Here is a 7,124-nt window from a genome sequence, read left to right as displayed (position 1 = left end):
CGGGCTGTAATGCAGGCGCAAGCCGGCGGAGGAGCACCTCACTCAGGCAACATCACTTACGACACACCGAGGCTCAGGCCAGGCAGCCGGGTCTCAGATTTTACTGCCGCTGCTAGCGTTCCTGCTGTGGAGGAAAAAGCCCTGTGGACAAAAAACCAACACAGCAAGGCACTATATAAACACTACTATTATTTTTAAAGTGTGCTATTTGTAGCGAAACTGAAACCGAAAGCGCACCGGAGCCCCGACGGAACAGAGTCGGATTATCTATCAATAATAACTAATAGTACAAATAGACACAACAAGTAAACAGTGGTGTAGCATTAAAGGGGGGTGTATTTTGATAGAGCATCCTAGCCCTGAGCTGGAGCTCTGATCTAAAGAAGATTTCTCCCCCAAAGTTACCAGAATTCCTGAGCTCATCAGCCCATAAACTGTTCTACGTCAAAGTGGCAGTCTTTGGAGGAAGGCACAGAGAATGGGCCAAATGGCTTGGAATACCTGCTGTGAAATGTCTGGGGAATAGGGCCTGGAGGTAATAAAAACCCTTTGAAGCAGGCGAGAGCCGAAATCCCGACACAGAGCTATGAACCCAGGCCAACCGGAATTTCCAAAAGATGGCATGGATTGACATTAGTCATAAATCAAGCCTCCTCCAACTCTCTCTCTCTCACCCGAACCAGTAACCCGCTGCCACAGCTCAACTTTGCTCAACTCAGCTCAGCTCTGTTGCCAGAACCAAAACCAGAAGAGAAGGAGAAGGAGATTGAGCCGTACGAATAATTATTTTAAAGGACTTTATTAAATAAAGTATGAACTGGACAGAAGGGTGAAAGAAAAAGCAACCTACAAGTGCAACACATTTGTGATGGGAAGGACTTTCCGAACAATACTTGATTTCCATTGTAGAAAGAATACATTGAGACATTAAACTGTGTAAAGTTAATAAAAACTGGAAACATTTAGGTGTTCTAAAACTTTTGACTGGTAGTGTATGTGTATGTGTGTGTGTATATATATATACAGACGGGTGACAAATTAAAGGAAAAACCAACATAAAGTGTCTCAGTAAGGTGTTGGGCCACCACGAGCTGTCAGAACAGCTTCAATGCACCTTGGCACAGATTCACTGAAATTTATAAGTGTAACTTACGCTACAGTGCAGACAGCACAGCCGTGAAGTCAGCCAAGTGAACAGCAATAATAATTATTGTAAACAATAATAATATGTCTAATGCACAAACGGGACATAGAGAGCTTACGTTCTCGGTCCGGGCGAAGTGTCAAAAGAGGACGAACCTGCGTTGACGTCACGTTTTACATAACAGGATGTAGGAAGGGACCTGTTCTGAGTGATGAGTGCAGGGGCCAATGGCAGCTTTGATAGAGTGACGTTTTGATCAGGTTCCTACGGCAGTGCGCAGAAACCCCTCCCCCTTGGGCAGTGCTTCTGACCTGAAAGAAGATAACAGCTTCAAGCACAGCTTAAAACAGTTCGAAGTAAGCAAGTCAAAGTTTAAACTTTGAAGAGAAGACTTCGAGCTGCAGGTTTGACAGGTCGTGTGGCAGTAAGAAAGCCATTGCTAAGATGGCAAAATAAGAAAAAGAGGCTTGCCTGGGCCATGAAGCACCGCCAGTGGACTACTGAAGACTGGAAGAAGGTCTTATGGACCGATGAATCACAATTTGAAATCTTCGGTTCATCTCGCAGCGTTTTTGTATGCCGTCGAGTAGGGAAAGGATTGAGACATTAAACTGTGTAAAGTTAATAAAAACTGGAAACATTTAGGTGTTCTAAAACTTTTGACTGGTAGTGTATGTGTATGTGTGTATATATATATATACATACATATATACAGACGGGTGACAAATTAAAGGAAAAACCAACATACAGTGTCTCAGTAAGGTGTTGGGCCACCACGAGCGTTCAGAACAGCTTCAATGCACCTTGGCACAGATTCTACAAGTCTGTAGAACTCTACTGGAGGGATGTAACACCATTCTTCCATAAGATATCCCCTCATTTGGTGTTTTGATGATGGTGGTGGAGAGTGCCCAAATACACCGGAGTCAGGTCATGCTTGATTCGCTGACCCTTGAGGTAGAGGTCCAGTTCCTGCTTTTTTACATTGTGCAGATGGAAGACGCTGGATACTGTTTTGGTTACACTTGGCTGGAGCTGCCACCTGGTGAAATACTCCATCATCTCCATGACTTTGGGATCCAAGGGAAATATCATCTGTATAGATGTTATGTAATTGTGTCACTGACAGAATGTTGATGTAGATGTTGAAGAGACTTGGAGATAGGACTGAACCATGTGGTAGTTCATTCACTTGTTTTCTTCAAGAACTGCATTTGTCTCCCATATGCACTCGATCAAGCCTTTCTTCCGTAACAGAAGGTTTGATTTCAACTACTCAGAGTGGCATCACTTTGGATAGTTTCACCAACAGGCCCGCATGCCAGACCTTGTCATATGCTTCCGTTACGTCATGAAAAACTGTTCCTGTTGTAAGTTTTTCCTGGAATCTCTTTTCAATGAACATAGTCAGAGCAAGGATTTGGTCCTTGCCTGCAAAATGCCTGCTCAACTGTGATGATGTTTTTCCAGTTCTGAACTGATTCACTGAAGAATCAGCCACTCCAGTAGCTTCCCATCGACTCCGTCTGGTGGCATCCAGGGATTCAATGAGATGGTCGGCAATGTCCAGATATCCAGATGCTTTGTACTCCTCGAGGAGGACCTTACATGCTTCATCCAAACAAGGTGTGTAGACTGGCCTATATCCACGTGGGATGGGCACGTGCTGCACTGAATGTGTATTCTTCTTCGATTGGGATACAGCGTGAAGGAATTGTGACAATACTTTGTTCCACTGTATTGCTGTATAATTCCCAATCAGCAGGGGTTTCCAATGTCTGGTGATGGAGGGCCAATTTCCAGAGGGTGCATGGGATGGGGGGGCCGCAGTAGAAAAAGAAACACAGATGAAAATGAAATATGTCCCAAATCATATCTTTTTATTTCCTATACATTTCTGTTAGGGAACATTTATGAACTTTAATTGTTGTTTTATTATTTTCCCCCAAATTACATGTGCAATTTGTAACAGAACATTTTCAGAAAGTGTAAAAATATAGTACAGGTTCAGAAAAGGGGGGGTTGAAGGTTGGCTTTTGGGGGCCGCACCAAACATCCTCGTGCCGCATTTGGCCCCCGGGCCGCACTTGGGGAACCCCTGCAATCAGTCTTCAAAAGTTGCAACGCTCCTTGGCCAATCCATGTATTATTGGCATCTGCAGTCCAACGTGGATGAGCAGTGGCCTGTGTTAGCTGTGAGGGAATTCGTCTAACACTGTTTGGCTTGCTGGCTGAGGGTGTCACCGACAGTAGTAACCCAGCAGAGGTCTGAAAAGTATTGTAGTGTGCCACCGCACTGTAGGGGTTAATGGGTGTAGGCAGAGTGGTGGGTGGAGCATAAAGGTTGGAATATAAAAGAAGAAGGAAGCGGAAGAAGGGGGTCAGAGAGTGTACGGTGTAATGGTATGCACAGGGCATGTGCGTAGTGTTGAATTTTATCGAAACAATAAAAGAGAGAAGTTACACCTTGAAACATGAGTCGGGCCCATCTCTTACAAAACTAATGGAGCGCTACAGTATTCCTTCTTCCATCTCGCCTAGTGAAAAGTTCCAAGTTGCTAGGCGTCATGGGTCAGTGAGAGAGCATTGTTGGTTGCCCACTCCACTAAGTTATCCACCCGGGATGAAGACTGCTGGGTGTTCAAGAGTTGGAACCATATTCTGGTCCCAGTCTGCACAGGGTGGCTTGTAGTAGGGATGTGATGGAGCAGACAGAAATTTTAAAGCATTAAATCCGTTACATTCAGATGTGGATGCGGATTTATTGTATTTAGTTTAGATTTTTGTATTTGCCAGTATTACTGTAAAATCAGTTTTCTACAGTTTTTATTTAAAAAGAAAAATTAAATATTTAACACATTTTATTTAAATGCATTAAATTGAAATAGAGCTGAAAAAACATCAGTAAATATTCCTTAAATTGAATATAATGGAATACTTTTAGTCTTCAGACATTTTTAATTAACTGTTCAGATGCAAAAGTTACAATTCAACATGGTTTCTTAAGTTCTTAACATGTATCTAATACTACTATTACTAGTCACTAGGCTAGTAGTTGTACATCACATTTCAAAAACTCAAGTATCTCTGAGCATCACAGGGGGAGTTTACATTATTATTTATTTATTTATTTACTTACTTATTTATTAGCAGACACCCTTATCCAGGGCTACTTACAAAATACAAGCACAATACAAAGTGCAAAAATACAGTGCAGTTCAAGGCATACAACATATTACAAATTCCAATTTACATAATACAGTGCAATTCAAAGCAAAATATATTTCACAAATTCCAAATTACACAAGTGTATAAAATATATGGGGTCTTACATCCTGGATTGTAAAAGCTGATGAGTGCAGACAAGATGTTAGGTCACAGTCAAGGGCCAAGGGAAAGGGAGCATAGGGGAAATAAAAATAAACAATACAAGTACTAGTAATTCAAGGCAAGTAGTATGATAAAACATTGTATAAGTGCAATCTTACAGGAAAGTAAATGGCTAAATTACAAGCACTGTCTGAAAAGATGTGTTTTGAGTAAACGCCGGAAGGAGGTCAAGGACTCTAATGTTTTGACTTCAGTGGGAAGATTGTTCCACCACTTAGGAGCCAGGGATGAGAAGGAGCGGCTCTGGAGGAGGTCCTTTGGCACCGGAAGACCGCAGTGACCTGGAGGGGATGTATGGGGAGATGAGGGTCTGAAGGTAGCTTGGTGCAGTGTGGTCAAGACAGCGGTAGGTGAGGGTCAATGATTTGAACTGAATGCGTGACAGTATCGAGAGCCAGTGGAGGGAGTGGAGCAGTGGAGTAGCGTATATGAATCGGGGCAGAGAGAATACCAGAAGAGCCGCAGAGTTCTGGATGAGCTGGAGCGGCGGGTAGTAGTTGCAGGCAGGCCGGCCAGGAGGGAGTTGCAGTAGTCCAGGCGGGAGAGGACCAGGGACTGAACGAGCAGCTGAGTCAAGTAGTTGGTGAGAAAGGGTCGGATTCCGCATATGTTTTGCTCAGGAAGAATCTGCAGGTGCATGTCAGCATGGTGATGTGCTGAGTGTAGGAGAGCGCAGGATCGAGGGTGTCTCCTAGATTTTTAGTGGAAGAAGAAGGAGAGAGTGTCGTGGATACCAAGGTGATTGAGATGGAGAGAGCAGCAGAAGGTGAGGAACAACTGGCTTTTCTTTTGTTGAATTATAGTTTCACCAAAATATGTAGTCACCTCCAGTGGTGTAGTTGTAGAATAAAAGGAGCGGGTGCTGCACGCACTGTTTTTATATGAATTGGTATGTTAATAATCAGGCTTTATTAATTATTCTCATCACATTATTTAATACAAATACACCAAGCAAGGAAATGTTTTAAATAATTTATGTGTATAGCACATTTAAAAACAACACATGTTGACCAAAGTGCTTTACAATAACAAAATTTAAAATACAGTCACAATTTAAAACATAGACAATATAAAACAAGACATAACAGAAAATCTAAGAACAATTATTAAAAATAGAATAAAAATTAGTCTTCAACTGAGACTTAAAAGGCTCAATACTGTCACATGATCTAATATGAATCGGCAGACTATTCCAAAGGTGAGGGGCTGCAATAGAAAAGGCACGATCCCCTTTGGTTTTCAAATGGGATTTAGGGACACTTAAAAGCAAACTCTGTGAAGATCTTAAAAGTCTAGCAGTTTGATGTTGATGTAAAAGATCTAAAATATAATCTGGTGCCTGTCCATGTAAACCCTTAAAATCCATTAACCGTACCTTAAAGTGAACTCTGTATTTAACTGGAAGCTAATGCAAAGAGGCTAAAATTGGAGAAATACTTCCTGGTGCCCGTCAGAAGTCCAGCCACTGCATTTTGCACTAACTGTAAATGTGATAATAGAGTATTTGATATCCCCAAATATAAATAATTACAATATTCCAGTTTAGATTAAATAAACGCATGAATAACAATCTCCAGATCTTTGAATGAAAGAAGATGTTTCATTTTAGCAATGGCCCTAAGTTGAAAAAAGCTTCCTTTTACCACTGAATTAATTTGCTTATCAAATTTTAATTCGGAATCAAAATTACACCAAGATTTCATTAAGTTAGTACATAAAGGTCCAAGTTGATTAATTAATTTTTTACTTGAATCTGGAGGGCCAAAAACTACCACTTCAGATTTGGATTCGTTGATCTGGAGAAGGTTAACAGCCATCCATCTTTTGATATCTTTCAAATAATCAAACAGAGAAGTTAGAGAAGAATTATCACAAGACTTTCGAGGGAGATACAGCTGAGTGTCATCAGCATAGCAATGATATGCAATATTGTGTTTTTGACAAATCAAACCCAAATGAAGCATATATAAAGAAAACAAAATAGGGCCAAGAATAGAGCCTCGAGGAACACCAGAGGAGATGGGAACAGACATAGAGGTATAATTTCCTATTTCAACAGCAAATGTTTTCTCCTTCAAATAAGAAGAAAACCAATTTAGTGCACTCTCCCAAATCCCCACCCACTGATTTAAGCGATTTAAAAGAATATTATGATCTATAGTGTCAAAAGCAGCGCTTAGATCGAGGAGCACTAAAACAGAACAGTTTCCTGAATCTACAGCCATTAACAAATCATTTGACACTTTAAGAAGTGCAGATTCAATACTATGTTTTGATCTAAAACCTGACTGAAATTTATAAAAGGTCTTATTGTCATTTAAAAATGTAGAAATCTGATTATACACAACCTTCTCCAAAATTTTCACAAAATTACACAAAATAAATAAGAGAAGGAACTAACTAAGAATAAATAAAACCCAATTTCGTTATCTAAAATACAAATAGCAGCAACCAGTCATTTCACAATCTCTTAATCTGTTCACAGGAAAGTACAATAGCGCAGGAAGAAACCCCCTTCCCCTTAGAGGATATAACCAAGTCTCTTCTGGCTGTGCCGGGACCCCGTCGGCCAACTGGGACCCCAACCAGA

Source organism: Amia ocellicauda, chromosome 1 (assembly GCF_036373705.1).
Source record: "Amia ocellicauda isolate fAmiCal2 chromosome 1, fAmiCal2.hap1, whole genome shotgun sequence".
Classification (NCBI taxonomy): domain Eukaryota; kingdom Metazoa; phylum Chordata; class Actinopteri; order Amiiformes; family Amiidae; genus Amia; species Amia ocellicauda.
The sequence above is the reverse complement of the archived record's forward strand: the minus strand, read 5'-3'. Positions refer to the sequence as shown.